This window comes from Passer domesticus, chromosome 3 (genome assembly GCF_036417665.1).
Source record: "Passer domesticus isolate bPasDom1 chromosome 3, bPasDom1.hap1, whole genome shotgun sequence".
NCBI lineage: Eukaryota > Metazoa > Chordata > Aves > Passeriformes > Passeridae > Passer > Passer domesticus.
The window spans coordinates 113,595,031-113,614,488 of record NC_087476.1 but is presented as its reverse complement, the minus strand read 5'-3'; the positions used below and the strand labels follow the sequence as shown (position 1 = coordinate 113,614,488).

Genomic DNA, 19,458 nt, shown 5'->3' with positions numbered 1-19,458 from the left:
GAAGAAAACCATTTTGAAGAGCAGCATTCTTGAAAGGATAAAAGTGCTGACATTAAAACTGAAACAGTTTCATTTGTATTCAACATATTTTAGGAAAAATTCAACATGTTTTAGGAAAAAGGATTTCAAATTAGCCCAGAAGTTTTAGCTACAACCCCCTAACTCCAAATCTTGTTTGCTGTTGTTTGCTTTGGTGTTGGAACTGTGCTGTGTTGATGTTTTCACTTGTTTTTCACCTGTGCCAGCTCCTGGAATCTCTCAGGGTGAGCAGGATCTCGGGCTGGGACGAGCTGTGCTGCTCCTGATGTGGGTGCTGGTGTTGGTGATCCTCCAATCTGCACCAGACAAGGCAGAAAGATTTTTGCAAATCAGTGCCAGGTCAGTCACCATTTTCCCCTGTTGTCTCCTACCTGAAATACACGTGTTTGTAAAGATAAACACAGAATACATTTAATTCCTGTTTCTGACTTGTGCCTCCTAAGGGAGGTGCCAGATGCACTGCTTTTGAGCACATTTTATCTTGCCTTCCAGCATCCCTTCTTTCCCCATCACCAAGCTGATCAGCTCCTGCTCCTCTGTCCACTGTAACCCCATGCTGAAAAATGGACCCGTCCCCCTGGGGGTCCTGCATAAGCCCAGTTTCCAGCTCAGCTTGCAAAGTTGTCTTTGTTTTGGTTTTGGAAATATTTAGAAGGATGTAAAAATAAAGTAAAAGATGATGAGAAGGAAAAAAACCTGTTTTTTTCCTTCTCAGGCATAAATCCCTTTGAGGTCCCAGTGGGGAAATGGTGAGTAAGAGAGAAGGGGAACAGCTGGAAGCTGGAGTGGAATCTGTGAGGTTTTTCCCTTGGAGCAAACCAAGTGGAGTAAAAGATGCTTTAGGTGTGAACTGGATGTTTCTACACTGATGGCAGCATGCCCAGCATTACCAAGTGCAGATGCCATAGGAGATTAATTAAATGCAGAATGGTGTTGCCATGCTGTTGTAAATAAAATATAAAATACATTGACCTGTAATCTGAGGAGCTCTGAAGTGGAGCCTGAAGGCTGGTCATCTGTTCATCTCTAAATGTGCATGAGGCAGGAATTTGGGCCATCACTTGTTTGCATCTTTCTGGCCTGCTGCATTGGTGTAAGACAATATTTCCCAGCCATCTCCAGGAGCTGTACATCTCTGAAGTGTGAGCAGTGAGCTCTGAGGTCCATCCACTGTCCCCTCTCTGCTGCTCCTGTTGAGTCTGTTTTACACCAAACCACAGCTTTACTTTGGACCTGCTGCAGGATGCTTCCTACAGAGGCCAAAAATCCGGGGGCTGGTCACTCCTGGAAGTAGGAGCAATGAGGAGGAACACAGACACCCTGACCTTGTGCTACACAGACACTCTGAACTTTGTGCCATACGGTCCCAGACAGATTCTGCTACTGGTCCCCCATCCAGAATGTGCAGAAGACGCTGAGGAATAACTTTTTGGGCCATGGCATGATTTGTCTGATGATGGTTTTCACCTCCAGCTAGCCAGTGTGGTCATCAGATTCACTTCATTCAGTTTTCTTACATCAACAGCATCTGGGTGAAGTGAGGTATAGTTCATGAGTGGGTGGACAGAGGATTTACTTAAATAAGCTGAAAATTATGTTTCTGATGGGAAAATCCAGAGATGCTGGCGAAACTGCAGCAGCTCTTTGTATTCAGGATATTTGTCAAACCAGCTTGGATTCCTGAATGTAGGTATTTTTATTTTCTGTCCTCAAAGCAACAGGGTTTCATACAGCATTTTTCTTTCTGATTGGTTGGAGATTTGCCAGCTTTTCTCCTTCAAGATGGATCTTGCTGGAAAATGCATATATATATATATATATGTATGTATGTATATATGTATATAACTAAATGAAATTTATGAAGTGGCACTATAAAAGTGCCACTTTAAAATTTACATATATGCATGTCATCTATATAAATATATATAATATATAACATATATATGAATATACATATGCATCTGTGTTTTGCAGGGTCTTAAAGAGACAATAACAATTTTGGACACAAAGAATTATGGAATACAGTAACATTTTGGGTTATCCTCAAAAATCTGTCACATCCAACCAGGGATTCTTAATATTTTCTTATTAAGATCAACCTTGAAGTTACCTTAAACTTTAGACATAAGCAGGCCCAGCAGGTTTTTGCTTCACAGAGTGTGCTAAATTCTGTGTGCTTCTGTTTTTCCAAACTGATTTGATTGTCAAAATCCTCACTCAGAGACAATTTACTTCTGCCCTTGCTGGAGTCTCCTGTGTTGTGTTGCTTAGCATGGGTATTTTCCTGAAGTGGTACTGCTCATTTCTTGGAACAACTGGCTCAGTTCACCTCATCTTATCCAATTCTCAAAAAGAATAAAAATATTTAGTGTATAATAAAACATAGTGTAATAATACTTCAAGAGATTTTTGTCTAGACCTATGTTCTCACCCATAAAAACCCTGTTCACAGAAATCTTGAACAGCCTTTTCAGTAACAAAGTGGAATATCTGGAGTATATTCAGGCCCTTTAGGTGTTGCTGTACAAGCTTCACAATAAGTGAAGAGAGAGAGAGAGAGAGCCTGTAGGAGCAGTTTTACTTCTTCCTTCACCCCAAATTTGTCTCCTTGAGGGCTGCAGGGCACATTGAAGTTTGCAGCATCTCATTTCATGATGTTGCCATGTGATAACTCTTTATTGGTCTCTCTGGGAAAGCCTGCAGTGTCTATCAGATGAGAATGATCCCTTGCCTCAGCTGCAAGACTTTGCCTTTTTAATCTCTCCTAGTAGGTCCAAGAGAGCTTAAATGGATGTGGGAAGTGGGGAATCTGTCAACCATCCTCAGCTGATAATGCTCCTTGTGTTATACAATGCACATGTTTGGACAAACCACTGGGGAAAATTATTCTTATTATTTTCATTTCCCCCCCCACCCTTTTATTTGGCCCTTGAATTTAGAAGTGTTTGACAAGAGCCTGTGATGCCAGAACCCCTGCAGCAGCTCCAGCTGTCACAGGAGATGCTTCTGGAAGCAAAACTGAAGCAGGAGAAATGCTGCATCAGGAGTACTTCACTTCAGCTGATTTTTGGACAGTTCTGCATACACTTGTATTTTCTTTTAATTCTTCATTGATCTTGCAGTGAAACCTAAGCCTTCTTTGGTACCTTAGAGACTCCTTGCAGTTACAAGAGTTCTTCCAAGCAGATGGTTCTTAACTTCCCTCACAGACTATTTCTGGTGAATTCCTTGCTTCTTGCTTTGGCTGCCAGTACTTTGAATTTTACTTTTTTCTAATATAAACACCTCTAGCAGTAATGGGGTTTTTTTTAATTTGTTTTTTTTCCCCAGACATGTGCTTATATAAACTCCAGAAATGCAGCCCACCAAACAAAACTGTAGCTAGATTTCTACTATTTTAACAGGATTTTGAGGCACTGGAGCATGTCCAGAGAAGGACAGCAAAGCTGGTGAAGGATCTAGAGAGTAAATACTATGAGGAGAGGCTGAGGGAGCTGTGGGTGTTCAGTCTGGAGAAAAGGAGGCTCAAATCCCTGGAAGGGGAGTGTAGCCAGATGTGGGCTGACCTCTTCTTCCAAACAAGCAGGACAAGAGGACACAGCCTCAAGATACACCAGGGGAGGCTCAGGTTAAACATCAGGGAATGTTTCCTCATGGAAAGGATTGCTGAGCATTGGAATGGGCTGCCCAGGGAGGTGGTGGAGTCACCATTCCTGGAAGTGTTCAGTGAATGACTGGATGTGACATCCAGTGCTGTGGTTTAATTGGCAGGGTGGTGTTTGGTCAAAGGTTGGGCTTGGTCATCTTGGAGATTTCCTCCAACCTTAATGATTCTGTGATTCTAAGGGTTTCTCCTTCTTTTCAGTGATTGCTTTTTGGGGACCTGACAATTTGCTGGTGTTTTTTATATATTGATTTATATCTTGATTTGTATCAGCAAGAATGTTTTACACATCCTCTTTAAGGTGAAGGTAAATAAGGAATCTTTTCTATGATTCTGTGCTCTCCACCTATGGTGTAAATCAGAACTAAAACCCCTTGTTAACCTGGAGTTTTACAGGCAAGGTCTGTGTGACCTAAATTGTTATTCCCCATATACTCAGACCATTACATCCCATGCCTAGGCCTAAAAAGTTCCTACAGCTTCAAATTATCATTTATACCCATCGAATGAAGTTCTAATTAATAAGAAAACCAGCATTTTCTCATGAACACACAGAGAGAATGATGTTCTAAGTGCTCTTTAAACATCATCAGATGGTAAATTTAACATTAATTCTGACTGCTTTGCACAAGTAATTGCCTCTTCTTATTTGCAGGAACTTCCACATTTCAGTGTGAGTGGGTGTAGTGAGTGTATTTAAAATAAAGTGCTTTAATTCTGGGGGTAAGAAATCAGCTACTGATAAGTTTAGCTGTGATTTCTACTGCTGTGCCTCCTGAAGGCAGTGGGATGTGCTTGTCTTTTGTCTAATTACTGGCTACACCTTTATTTTCATCTCTGAAATATTTTGTCCTGTCCCTGTGCAATGTTGTAAAGAATTTGTTTGACATGAAACCCAGCAGAAGTCAAGGGGGGGAGGTGTGTGTTTGATTTTTAGACCAGACCACAGAGTTGGAAACCAGCACTGTGTGATCCTTTAGGACAAATTCGTTTTGCCTTGGGGGGAAAAGAAGCAAAAGAATTATGATTATTGCAGTAAAAATGTAGTGGAAAAAAAATGAATTGTGCATTGAATCCTTTAATTATATTTTCTTTATGAGAATGATTTTTCTCCTGTTGGCCTTGAAGGTGCTGAAAATGGGCACACAGGCAATGCACACAGGCATTTGGCCTGTTCCAGTGTGGATGTTGGATGAAATTCCATGCCCCAAGCTTTGTTTCAGGTAACCTTGGAGTCTCCCACCCCATTTTCACGTAATGCCACATTCTGAATGACATTTTGTATAGTTTTTCCATTGTTAGGTGATTTTTTTCCTGCCCTATCCTGCCAGCTGTAAGGCAGTCTGAATAGAGTTGGAATGCACTAAAAGAATGCATTGAGACTACAACAGCAATAAGTCTTTAGGTATTATGAATATTGTGTCTATTTATGAGTTCATTTGTTATGTTTGGGAAGGGAACCTGTTAAGAGATTTTTTGAGAAAGGTTTCTATTTAACAACTCTTTGTAAGTAAGACATATGGCCTATTTCCAGAACAGAAATGTATTGGTTTAGTGGTTCTAATAAGCTAATTTGAGTTCCATTTCTGTTTATTGGCTAAATGAGCAAATGTGAAAAATGAAATTAAATTTGTCTAATTTGTTCCACCACCAATGTTTCAGGTTATATTTGCAGTACTGAATATACTGCATTTTTTCTGATTTCTGTTTGTAATGTGTGGGGGGAAAAATGGGCTATGTCAGCTCTCCAGCATTTTTTAAGGGAGAGAAACCAACTTATTTTAGGGATACACAAGTCCCTGAAATAAAATAAAAACAATCCAGGATAAAGGAGCAGCTCAGCAATGTGGGGATAATTTTGAATTACACATTTGTCTGCTCAGTGTGCAAAGCTGGGGAATTTAAGAAAGTTTCTACCCCTTGGTAATGGTCATCATTGCCTTAGTGTGGGATTTTAGACTTTCACTGATTTATCATCAGATACAGTTTTACAGGTTTAGCTATACTTTTGGACATTGCAGTGTCAAATTTCAGAGTTTTCAATCGATTTTTAGTTGCAAGCAGGTGTGCAAAACCATTTGGAGTAGGAGTGGAAAACCACATGTAGCACTTAAGTAGGACTGTAGATGGTAATGAGCCATGAATATGATTTACAGCTCCACTTCTCACATATTTTTTATTATTAGCAGGCAATATGCCACTAATAATATGTGTCTATATGAACCCAACAGTCTGTCAGCTGAGGAAGATTATTGGCATGTGAGTTAAACCATGGAGTTCTCTACGTGGAGGAGGTGATTCTCCTTTGCATTATGTTGTTTCAGTGCAGTTTTAATAGTGCAGCAGAAATAATTAATACCAAAGGATTACATTTTTAATATTTTATTATTAACTTCATAACAGGGTGAGGACATTGTTCTGGTCTGGAGAACTATGCAGCCCCAAATATTGAAAATGCTTTTCCTTGAAGATAGGGGAATTCTTCAATATTGAAAATGCTTTTCCTTGAAGATAGGGGAATTCTTCACTACACAGAAAAGGGTTGCCACATGTCACGGGGGTAGATTTCAGCAAGGTTGGTTGGGATGTTACTGCAGAGCTCACCCTGGAATCCCACGACTTGCACCTGACTGACAGCATTTAGGAGGAAAGATATTTAATACAGATGAAAAATGTGTACAACTGCAAAATAATGAGGAGATGCTTGATCTTAACTCTTAGAAAAAAAAGGGGACCTTTGTCTGAGCTGTCACTGAGCTGTGTGTCAGACTGAGGGCTCCTTCCAGGCTGATGAGGGTTTTCCTTAAACCCTTCAGGAATGAAAGATGGGCTGGCAAAGTTGTCAGTGACAGAGATGTTTGTGATTTCTTTAAATCAAAAACAGCCTTTGCAACTTTTGCAACAACATGAAGTTTGCAATCTCTGAGCAGCATCAATAAATGAGCAGCAGAGTGTTTCTCCCCCAGCCCTTGTTAGCTGGGGAGGATGCAGGTCAGAGGGGTTAGCCATGGAATAAGATTGTTTTTCTGCTTCAATATCTCAGTGTTCAGAAGGAGGAAATATTAATTTTAGCTGCAGCTCACATGCTCAATTCTAAACTCCAGGGAAGCCTGGATCTAAATGCATTCCACGGGCACCCAGTACCAGTGCAAAAGGGATTGCTGGTCACATCAAGTATGTGTTTCTGGTTGCAATTAAAACATACTTATTGCTTGGCTACTCAGAATAATGGAAAATAGGGTGTTAGAGGCACCTGAGCCTCTGTGTGCAGTGTAATTTACACAGCTAGTCACAGATGTAAATCAGTGCTGAAGCACACCTTGTCAGGAGAATATTACTGAATAAGAAATGCTCTTCAAAGCAATCTCAGTCATGAGAAAAAAAAAAAAATTAAAATATAGTTGTTCCATAATGTCTCCGAGATAATTAGTGGCTCACGATATTTGAAATTGTCTGGAGTTGCTAATACTGGTGACAGAGCTTCACCTTTAATACCTGGATGTTGTGTGGGGCTGGGGCCACCTGCAAGAGCCAAGCCCTCTTGCTGAGACCTCCCCTGGGAAACTCAGCTCTTTGAAGGGGAGCCTTGTAAAACATAATTGCAGTCTAGATTTTGTGCTTTCAAAAGGCCTTATCAGCCTCATCTCTGTCTTCTGGGAACTTGGCTTGCCGCTGTAATTGAATCAAATTGACTCTTAATTAGTTAGATTCTATTCAGGAAGGATGGGTTAGTGGAAAATCCTGACTGACTTTCTCTGTGTGCCATGCTGTGCACGAAGCCAAAGCTGCTCAGCTGGATGTAAGTCCTAAACCTGTTCCCAGTATTAGGACAGTCCCTGTATTTGAGATGCAGGGCTTTATGTGCCACAGCTTGAAGGTGAAATCTAAGCAGGTGGGCACGGTGTTGTCTGTCCCCAGGCTTAATGAAGATACTCCTGAAACATGCAACCCCCCTGCTCTGGAGTAATTTAGGATACTCCTTGTAACACCAGAAGTTTATTTGGATGATTCTTAACTAATGCAGTTGAAGCCCATGAGCAGCACGAGGATCAGCTGCTTGTCTGCTGTCAGGTGGCTTCAATTCAGTGAATTTACTGTGCAGGGCACCTGGGAAGCAGATAATGCTGTGGTGCTTATTTAAATAAGGGCTGCTAATCTCCAAACCTCTTGTCTGGCTAGTCCAACGTGTGCTTTCAAAGGATGGTATGTGGTAATTAATTACTGTGATCAGGTTTAGTGAAGGTTGTAGAAAATCTGAAATAAAGAAGTGAGTGTGCGAAGGCTAAATTCAGTAAAATTCAGTTTCAAAAAATTCATTTGCCATATAGAAAAATTACTTATTACCACCCTGGAGAAAGACATCTTTTCTCTATTCCTATATCAAACATATTGTATGAGACCCCAGATTTGGCTGAGCAACAAGAATAACTTCAAATGCACAGAAAGAGGTCTGAAGATGCAGGAGATGAAAGTAAAGGTCAGGAGAGAAGGAAATGGGTTCAGGTAGAGATTGTGTGGGACAAAACAACAGGGTAAAAATACCACTCTGATATTGGCATTTTATCTCATAGAAGTAATTGGGTGGTAATGTGTAGCTCTTAGCTAGGCCCTATAGAATTAAGCTTGTATTTAAACGTATGGCTTATTTGTATTTTCTTCTGGTCTTTATTATCCATGAAAAGATGCTTAGACTTCCATATTTATAAGCTTTTACCAAAATCATTTAAGCTTTATAATGTCATTAAAATTATCACTCAGTTCCATGAAAAATGCAGGATTTTAAGATTTACTTAGTTTTAAATATTGATTTATATTTCAGATACCATTGAGATATCAAATGTATTTTAGTAAAAATTTTTTTGGCTAAGTGTAACTTTTAAAAGTATTTATGAGAGTTTGATGTTGTGTTCTTTGCAGTTTACCCATTGCCAGTGGCAAAGCAAAATCACCATTTTCTTAAAGAGAGCTGGGCTTTTGGGATTCTCCCCTGTATATTTTTTAGTCATTGCTTAAAAATTATAATAAAATATTATTTTCTTCTGGTTGAAGTCAAACATGAAGTCCCATAATGTGGAAAGAGGAAACTATAAAAAAAATACACTAGAGTGTGTACAGGAGAACCTTTGACACAAATCTCTTTGAAAATAGCAAATTATTAAAGATTCTTGGTTTGATTTTTAATTTTTTTTTCCACTTAGCACATTTAATTTCCCATTCAGGAAGAAATTCAGGAATGTTTGTAGATCTAGGCAGGAATGACATGGCTTTTTATCCTACATAACACCATAACAGTTGTTCATCCCCACAGTGTTCCCCACTTACCCAATGAAGCCATCATTAAAAGTTCTTCACACGCTCTAAAGATCTGAAATGTAAGTTAGACCAATTCCTGAATATGCACTAATGCAGTCTCTGGTGGAAGGAGACTTTGAAATGCTTGTTAATTCTGTATTTAAACAAAAACAAAAACCCCAAAAGCTAAATATGCTTCATCTGAGTGTTTTTTATTCTCTCCTCCAAAAGTGCCTCCCTGGTAGCAGGAGAGTTTGGAATTAGAAGTGGAACAGCAAAATTCTGCAGAGGAAGGTGCTGCCTGAGGCTGAGGCATTCCCCTTGGAAAGCAGGTACACTTTCTTCCAGCCTAACTTCCTTTCAAAAAGAAACAGAGGGATATCTGATTGCATTAGCAAGGGTGATACTGTCAAATTGACTTTAGAATTGCTTTTGATGTTTTACTGTCCTCAGGATATAAATCGGGTAAGGATTTGTTAAAAAATAGCACAGCTGTCTGTGCATTGTTTCCTTTATTATTTTAGTGCTATTGTGTGCAAAATTTTGTGTCAAAATTTCAGAGGAGTGTTTGGCTATGTGGGATTTACCCTGTGGATAAGGATGCCCTTAATTTCATTTTGGAGGTAATGAGCTGGGAGGGACTCTCAGCTGTGGAGTAAAACCTTTCAGGCTCTGCAGAGGATGCTGCCTGGGTTGCCAGCAGTCCCTTTGGTGAGTGGTACAGTTGGCAAAATCCCCTCTGCATGCCCCAATTTCCAGAACCTAAGTGGGAAACAGCTCTTTGTGCTCCTACCCAACAGCAACAGAACATCAAATTATCAACAGGCATTATCCAGAACCTGGGGAGGGGCAGAAACAGTTACCTTTGCAGAAAAAAAATGGTATCTGAATGCATTTTGCTGATTGTGGTGTTTATTTCAGGTTAAAGGAGGCATTTTTGATATGTGTCCCCTTCCAAGTGATGTGTGTGCCTCATGCTGAATGCTCTAGAAAGTCCCTGAGATGCTGTCACATGAGCCCCAACACGTGTGACAAGGTGATGCTGAGAGCACACACATCAACCTGTGCTCCCAGTACAGCTCCAAGCTTAAATGAGGGGAAAAAAAAATGGGAAATGGTGACAGGCTCTTGCTTTTTAGAGACTACCTTTGTTCCCCAGAAGGAGCTGGGACTCACTCTGGGAACTGGGAGATGAGTTCACATGGGAAAACCCAGGTATGGGCAGGGAATGTCAATGAGAACTGCACCTTCCTAACATGATTTGTTCAGCCTCTTAGAAAATTTGGGAGATGATAATGAGTATTATTTGATTACATTTTCTAGACAATATCCCACTGACTTTGTTTATTAGTTTTGGAATTTGATTTGTATTTATAGCAAAGTGTCTACCCTGCTATCTTAGCACTTGATAGCAACTAAAATGCAAACAGCAGAAATTATCATAATAAATATTTGCAGCTTATTGTCAATTCTATAATCAAAAGGAGGTCAGCCAAAAGGAAAAGATTCAATGGCTCTTTGTCTTCAAATGCCACCCTCCAGAAGAGCAGATTTAGTATATAGAATTTATGAAACAATATGTATATTGTTCGTGGAAACTTGTGCTCAAATGCCTTCAGTACTGACTCGCATCCAACAAAATTCTTCTTTGAAGGGTGATAAAACTGTGTTAATGTTATTAGAATTTCTTTGGAATATTATATTTAGCATTAATTGGCATAAGTTTTTTAATGACAAAAGGGGTTGCCTGGGGAAATTTAATTACAGTTCTTTCTTTGTTTCCACTTCCACTTGAAACTTTACATAGGAAAAGCGTGATTACCTTCTTTCATTGTTTTTGTGTGTATGTAAGTTGCCTACCTCTGCACAAAAGCTGTGTCAGTGAGCCTGTCACTAAGAGTTTTGAAGATGTTTTTGAGGAGAAGCAAGGATGTGATGGGCAGCTGAACTGCCCAGGCTTTTGGGGAGCATCCTTGGTAGTTTTGCTGAAATTACAGGAGGTGAGCAGCTCTGTCCTTGCACAGCAGGCTCAGTTTCCAGAGACCAAACACAAAGAGAGGGAGGGGAAGAAAAAGCCATAAGTTTTCCCTTTTTCATTTGCTCAACCAGCAGCAGGTAGGGAGGCAGCTGCTCTGCTGAGATACAGCCTTTCCCACCCCTACAGGACTCAGAGCTTGAGCTGAGCTCATCACATGGCTGAGCATGGGAAATTAAAAGTGGAATGTTCATGCTGGCAAGTTCAAGAACTGATGTTCACACTTCCAGCTGACATCTGCCCCTGGCACACTGAATTTACTGCCCATTGTGTCTCCTTTATAACAGAAATCAGATTTTTTTTCCACATATATGGGAGTAAAAGGTGATGTAATGAATTTTTTTTTTATTTTTTTTTTTTTTAGAAAAGCTTTTTCTTTGGAACCTTGCAATATTGTAAAATTAAATAGTTTTGCTTCAAGAAGATCCTGTCTTCTGGCAGCTGTTACTTTGCTCACCATTGTCCTTGTAAGAATGAATTCATTTTCTTCTCAGCTTGGAGCTTCTTTAGGAAGAGAAGGCTGTGTTTTTTACAGGAAAGACAACAGGGTCTCTCTTACCTTTGTATTTAGGATCACTTTTGAGCTGCACAACACTTAAAGTTTGATAACAAATCTAAAAGTTTCTGTGCAACCCCCAGCTTCTTTTGTGCCTTAAAAGAACTGTTTAGGGACTTGATGTATATGCAGTTGTCTTCAAAAACATATTTCATATTATGATAGGAAATAGCAAGTGTGCAATGGAAGCATTTGTTTCCCAAGAAGCTGAATTCTGCTGCAGTCCAAAGTACGACTTCCATTTTAGAACACCAAAGGTACTGTAAAACATCTGAGTATTAGGATTGAACTGAGTGAAGCAAACATAGATTTAAGAAGTTTTATTCATGTTTTTTTGGCTGCTGGTGTGACTGAATAATGTTTTGTAGAATCAATGGACAAAGCTGAATGCAGGTCATTAGGGGAGTAGGCTGGAGCCAAGATTTACGTTTGGGGAGCTGCTGCCTTTTTTTGTTTGAAAACAACATCAAAACTACAAAAGTGCAATAGGTTTTAGTGCTTTTTAGAGACTACCATAAGAAATCCCACTTTTATTGGTAAGAATGTGCTAAAACATTTGATCTCACTGCCTCTGTCATTAAGGAACATATTATAATTGAAGATTAGGATAATCTTGTCCTAATGTCTCCAGTGAATGACTCTAAATCTTCCCCTTATACTCTTTCCCAGTCCCTAATTGCTATTACAGCAATGATGACAGGAGCAGTTTTATTTCCAGTTTTGTTCATATTCTCTGGCCACGTGCTTTTGCTGGCTCACTTTAAGTAACATTCCCCTCAAGGTATTTAAATTCACCTTAAGACAAGGGCAAATTCTGCATTGTTCCACTGCACCTTGTGGATCTGTGTCTCCTGGATTGACCTTCTCAGGTTGTTTAGCTTTTAGAAGCTGAGTTTCCAACCAAATGCTCCCAGGCAGTAGCACTGCAGAAAAGAAGTGACATCAATAAGACACCCTACTACAGGCAACCAAAACTAACATGCATAACAGGAATTGGCAGGAGGTGTGAATAAAACTCCTAGCCCAGTGTCACAAAGGATGATATCAGCCTTATGGAGCCAACAAAAAGCAAAATCTGTTTCTACTGAAACCCCTTTGAGCACCTCCACCTCTCCACCTGAGTCTGTTTTTAATCCTTGTGAGCATCCTGAGGGGTTTTTTTTGAGTTTCCAGCCCTCTTCCTACAAAATGTGGTTTGTGTCAGTGAATTTGGGGCTGGACCATGTTTCTGGATTGAAGCAGAGTCTTCACTTTTTTCTTGTTTGCCGTCTCCAGCGTCTTCAAAGCTGAGTCCTGACAAGCGACAATATGATATTCTTCTAATTGAAAGGCTGGCAGGGCCCTCACTTGTGGTGTGAGGGCCAAAAAAAGTGAGATCTCCTGGAAGAAATCTGTGTAGAGAGGGAGGGACTGAAGCAAGGTGTGTTTCCAGCTCTGGGGAGGGCTCAGCTCAAGCCCCTGAATTCTGCGGAGGGTTTGGCATACAGAAGGGTCTTCCTCAAGAGCCTGAGTGAACTCAGCCCTGTTAAAATCCAGGGATTGCCACTCATGGGGGATCTCAGAGTTCATTCCAGGCCTCTCCACAGCAGGGCCCCCATCTATCCACAGGGGAAATACAACAAACGTGAACTCAGAACTCGAGTGACTTTCATCCTACCACAACCAGGGGTTCTGAAATAGATCAGAGGGGATTAAAACCCAGCAGCATTAACTCCAGGTGACTCCAATGAGCTCTGCTAATTCCGGAACCAGTGAGGAGCTCAGCATTGCTCACAGAATAACAGTGTTTGCAGAAAAAATTAGCAGCTGCTCAGAGGGGGGAGGGCAAAAGACTAAGGAGAATGGCTGTGCATCCCTTTCACTCTTCTTAGCCATTTTCTTCCTAAATGCCGGGTTATTAAAACAATTATTTATTTTTTTAATCTCTTTCTTGACTTTTCATATTTTTAGGGAGGGAAGGCTTTTCAGGGTCAGGGTGAAAAGAGTGCTCACCTGCAGCCCCACACTTGCACGAAGCTTTTGGAAAGCAGGGCAGCTGTGCTGTGCCTGAGTGGCAGGAGAGAGAACCTCAGAGCATTTGGCCCAGGGAACACATCTGCTGGGGAAATAACTTCTCCCTTTTCTTTGCTCAGGCAGCTCTGCTGTGAAGGATCACTCCCAGGAAGGTAATCTGTCTTCCAGGCTCTGAGCTGAACATAGGCAGGATCCTATTGATTTTTGTGGGAGCTGGATGGGCTCATAAAGGCACATTTCAGACATAATTTGCTACTCTCAGCTCTGGCCAGTGCTTTCAAATATGTGAATTTCATCAAATCAAGAGTGTTTCTGAAGAGGAGATAGTCTTTACTAGTTCTGGCTGCATGATCTTGAACAAATCATAGAGGTAGGAGCCTCTATTTTATATTTTTGGTTCCTTTTCAGGAGACATCAATAAACTGCTTGACTTTTCAAGGTGTCAAATGCTTCCCCAGGGTAACAATCCCATGCTTTAAAACCAGGAGAGGATTTCTTCAGGAAGCAAACACTGAGTTTGAAGGACTCTGCCCTGTGCTCCTTCTTGTACATATCTTGATGTTATAGTGGTAAGGACATGCAAAACCAGAGCATCCTCTGCTGGAAGGAACATGGCAGCTGCTCACAGAAGAAAACTACCCCTGCAAGGTGGCAAGAAATGTCTCTGTTTTAGCTTTTCTTAGCAGAAAAAGCTAACTGAAAGATCTCAGAGCTACTGCTCCTCCAGAACATGTAAGCAGCACCTAGGAGTGTCCCTGGTTTCTAAAGTCTTGTAGCTGGCTTTTAGACTTTCTTGTCATAGGGTGGTTAACAGACTTTATGCTCTTTGCCATCAAAATCTCAGAAAACTTGAGTGAAATTTTCATGTATTGTGTGTGTTATATGCACTGAAAAATAATACACCTTGGGATTTGAAATAAGGAAGGACTGGAAGTGAGACACCAGGCAAACGGAGAGTCTTTTTGAACAGATAAATTTGAAAATTCAAATTTTGCCATGTGTGTGGAAACCTAGGGCACAGTGAATATTTCTCTGTCTGCTCTGGGGTGTCCTGACCCCCAGGGGAGCACTGACTTTGACCCTCATTCATGGAGAAAGTTTCCTAGACTTCAAGATAGACTAGAATCCACAAAAGTGTGAAATAGATTATAGAGAGTAGTGTAGGTGTATAACTTGGGTGAGAAATTTAGGTTTTGGGATTTTTAGTATGTTGTGGATGGGAGGGCACAGAGTGTTGTCCTGGGTTTCTTCTTCACTCTTCTTCTTCCTTCTTCTTCATGGGTTTGGGTGGCATTTCGTAATTGGGCAGAAAAGTCCGCATTGTGGGCTTCCAGGGATCAGTTATTGGGTTAAAAGAGAAAATAATCTAGGTGTCCTTTCTTAATTGGATAGTTGAGCCTTAAAAGACCTTGCAACAAGAGATAGTTAGCCATTTTGTGCCTTGCTAATGAAAGCTGCTGAACTCATGGTTGTGAGACTGTTTTACTGATAAGAAATAATAAACACCTGAGTCCCAACAGGAACTACTGTCTCCTTCAATCCAGACCCAGAGAAACTGATAAATGTGGAAAAAAACTGATCTGCTTTTAGTAAGAAAAAAGCAAACCCCAAACCGGAGTGAAACTCTTGTTCTGCTGCATGTTCTACAATTTCTTTGCAGGTGCCTTTCTGATGTCAGCAGGGAAAAGCTGCAGCTCCCCACAGCTTGGGAGAGCCCTCCCTGCCCATGTCTGAACCTGTCTCAGTTCAGCCAGGCCTGTTATGGATTTAGCATCAAGCACGTGTTTAAAGTCCCATTGAGGCTTCATTTTGGCACAAATATAAGACCACTGGGATTTTAGCTTGTGCTAAATTTCTTGCTGCAGTACCTGGCTAAATGTGTGTTTGAGTTGTGGCCTCTGAAAAGAGCATGTTTGTATAATGCAATATCCTGATTTGTGAAAGGAGGGAACATAACATTTACTGGGATACTGCAGGAGTCAGGGTAATCTTTGTGCATTCTGAAATCCTCCTGTGAATCCCTGCAAGACTTTGGGCTCAAAGACCCCAGGGCTCAGAGAGCTGCTATGTGAAAAAAATGATCCATAATGTCTTTGTTCCCATAAGAAAATGATGCACTTGGAAAAGTAACAGAAAACCTAAATTTATGCAGCATAGCAGTTTTGAAGGAAGCAGGCAGTCTAGACACCTACAGTTGTTACATAAGGATGCATTGAGGACTCATTAATATTTCACTAACCAATAAAATGTTGTATATTAAAGTATTAAAATATAATGTTATCCATTTTGCTGCCTTGCAATGGGAAACAAACCACAAGAAGATACCTCATAGGAAAAAACCACCAGGGTAGACTTGAAAATTACTTTAGATGTAAAGCTTTGGGGGCTTAAAAAAGATACAGGGGAGCAATTTTTGGGATCTGTCCTGGTTTTGCAGCCACACACATTTAAACTATACATTGGAACCTGGGATAAACCCACAAGGGTGATTTTTCTGTGTTCTCATTGGTTGTGGCAGGTTCAGGGGGCTGCTGCTGGCTTTATGCAGAGGTTTGGGAAGCCTTATCCTTTACATGTCACCAAATGTTATGTTTGCTTCCCAGTCCAGTGAGCTTTTGCAAGTGCAGGTGTAAATTTGCACTAAGGCAGCTGCAGGCTTTGAAGAGGAGCTGCTTGAAGGAATTGGGTGCTGAGCTTGCTCTCCAGATCCTTTCAGTGTGCCTTGGAAAAGGCAAATATCCAGGGAGAGTTTCAGATTGTAGTGGGTTGACCCTGGCTGGATGCCAGACACGGCAGCCCTGTACCCACCCCACAACCAAAACCTGTCCACCCAAACCCAGCCCACAGACAAACGAGGTGTGCTGATTTCCATTTACAAAAACCAAAGCAAAACAAAGCAAAAAACCCAGGAAAATCAAACCACCAGGAGATACAAGTAAAAACCAACCTCTCTTTTTTGGCTTGGGAATGACACACTTTAAAAGGCAGCCTTTTAAATAGGGCTGTTCTCAGTAGGGCTTGAAACACTGTAGGAGAAGAAATATCTGTGTCATCAACTTTTAGGCAGAAAAAGTGAGGCAGTGCAAATTCTTCCCCTGCCAAGTCTCATCTCAGGCTGTGGGGGTGAGGGATAAGGTGAATGTGGCTGTATGTCCTCTGGCTGCCAAGGGAACCAGCCTGTGCATCAGGCCCTACAAACAAGAGTGCTTGCTGTCAGGAAATTTAGATTTGCATTAGCAGTCCCAAATAAATTAAACCTCCAAATTAAAGCTCTCAATACAGAGGAAATTGTGGGGTGGCTTAACTGGGATATAGTTCTAGTTTTACTGGGGAATGGCTCCACCAAAATTTTCTGGGTTACACATGTGTATGAATTGAGGTGCAGGGGTGTGTCAGTCCTTAGAATAAATTTTGGTGGGGTGAAAACCTTGATTATATCTTGGGTTTTGGCAATGAATTTCTTTGAAATGGTGGAAGCATTTATATTATTATTCTTATAGCTCTTGTAAGATGCTTTTTACCAGTGCTTCAGAGTAAAATTGTTCTGTAAAGTGCTTACACAGACAACTAATATCGATTACAATTAAAGTTCTCTTTTGAATTTGAATTTAAGGCATGCCAAATATGGCAAGAGGCTGTGACTTTGTTATTGATACATGCTTTTTGATGGCTGGTATCAGCCTATAGCTGTTGAAGAAACTGATCTCCTGTGCTATAAATATTGTATATGACTCACAGCAACATTCTTGATAATGTAGTATTAATTTATTGCTGGTTTAATTTTGTTGTGAGATAAAGTTGTGTTTGGTTTAATATACAAACAAGTAAACATGCCTATTGTTTTGTTGAATGAGGTATTGGTATTTTTTAAATTTAACTTCTTAACTAATTTTAATTTAACTTTTTAACTAATGCCATGGGTATGTGTGTTCATTTAAAGGCCAATGTTGTGTTTAAGGCTCCAACAAAGACAAACAAGGATTTCAATATTTAATTCTGTAGAAGATGTCCCTCAAATGTAATTAAATCTGATCTCACTTACTGGCAGACAAATGAATAATTCATGGAGTTTAGGCATAATCAGGTTATGAACTTTCTTAAAATTTCAGATGATGTGCAAAGGTTAATCTTTATATTAAAAGAAGAAAAGCTGGGATAGTTGTATTTCCAGTGTGATAATCCAGGTTGCCTAGGATACCATGTTAAAGAGACAGAAAGTTCAGGATATATATAGAGAGAGAGAGTCAAACACGAGCTGGTATTTATTTAATGCAGAAGATGTATAGATTTTTGTGTGTGCCTGAATAGCTCATTATTTTTTCTTGACAAACACAACAGGGAGAAAGGGCTGGGGGAGCTGAAGAGGGACGGGAGAGCGTTGGGGAGCCGCAAAGCAGGAATGGCAAACATCCAAGAAGGCAGAAGGAGAGAGGTGATCGTGAGCCTGGGAGGAGCAGCGGACGCCTGGCAGCTTGAAGGGAGCCTGATGTGGATGAAGAGAAATTAAAGTGATGGCATGGCTTCGGCCAGCAGTCGGCTCTCCCTTTCCCTGGGTGCTCCCAAGGCACTGGCACCGCCCGCAGCAGCCTGGGGGAGCTCTTCCCACGCTGGAAAATCCACAACCAGTGATGGGGGGATCAGCCAGCTCTCAGGAGAGAGGGATGGGGGGTTCCCAGTTCACAAGCAAAACCCTTCTACCCCCAGGGCATCGTGTGAAAAATGCATATTTTATGATTGGCTTTTTGCAAATATTAAAATGAATATTGTGTGCGTTATGTTAGAAAGTTATGCTGTATTAATTTTCTTAAGTAGTGTGTTAAATATAGTTTTAGGTTATAACATAATGTTAAAATAGAAACTACGCTATATAAGATACTTTTTTTAAAAAGAGGACTTGCACCAGATAGCAGCCACAGGACACCTAAATTTTTCAGAGAATAAAGAATTTATTGCTCTCTTAACGAGTTTTTCCCACCTTGCTCAGCCCTGAAGATGCAGTTAGGATTCAGAGGAAGAAGCTGACACTGACCAGACAGAATCCTTTGTTTGAATAGAATTTATGCATCATGTGTTAATTGTATGGATATGCAACAGGCTATTGCTTTTAAAGGTTAATCCTCTGTTAATGTGTGTCCTTTTTTGGGCTTATTTTGCCCAGAAAGAGATACCCAGACTGTCCGTAACTCTTTGTTTTTATTGTCTCATATTGTCCTAAATCCTAATTGTCCAAATTTTTTATTACTCTAATTATATTATTATTTTTATAACCATTTGGTTACTATTAAACTTTTAAAATTTTAAAACCAAGTGATTGGCGTTTTTCACAATTGTAAGTGGGGTTCTCTGCTCTGCTGTTTCACCCAGTTTCCTTTTGTTCTCCTCCTCGCTGCTCTGAGAAATCATTGGCTTTGGAAGCATCTTTCCAGCATGGATTGGGTTGAATATACCCAAGCAAGTCCCCATTGAAAAAGATATCTGGGTTTGCTCAGCTAAGCAACAAACAGATCTTTCATTAGAAATGCAAAATAGACGTGAGAGAAGTAATACACACTGGAACAAAAAGTATTATCTTTGGGATACTTGCCTGAAATAGCAGCACGCTTCGTGTCTTAACGGAGGGGAAAATGGGTTTGCAATAATAAATCCCAGCTCTGACAGCTCTTGCCCTGTGTGTTACAGAAATCCCACTTTTTCTTTACATGCTTGTCCTAGGTTACAATATAAAGATGTATTCTATTCCCATCCTCAAGAGCTGTTGAAACCAGGAGGGGCATTGTTTTTCCTTATCTCCCGTTAATGGGCCCATCAGTGCCTTTCCCCGTGACTCAGAGATAACTCCCTCTGGAGCCATTTCTTTCT

The 19,458-nt window shown here is 40.5% G+C and overlaps 1 long non-coding RNA gene across 4 annotated transcripts; it reads left to right on the top strand.

The window, feature by feature from the left end:
• Positions 1–7,442: 7,442 nt before the first annotated feature.
• LOC135297533 (uncharacterized) lies at positions 7,443–17,929 on the top strand. 4 transcript variants are annotated; one of them, XR_010359500.1, is made up of 4 exons: positions 7,443–7,906; positions 9,012–9,075; positions 9,227–9,327; positions 14,008–15,229. It is a non-coding gene; the product is annotated as an uncharacterized LOC135297533 (long non-coding RNA). The 4 variants fall into 4 exon arrangements; XR_010359501.1 differs by lacking the exon at positions 14,008–15,229 and adding an exon at positions 11,752–11,836; XR_010359499.1 differs by lacking the exon at positions 14,008–15,229 and adding an exon at positions 9,917–10,808 and having other exon boundaries at positions 7,446–7,906.
• The last annotated feature ends 1,529 nt before the right edge of the window (positions 17,930–19,458 follow it).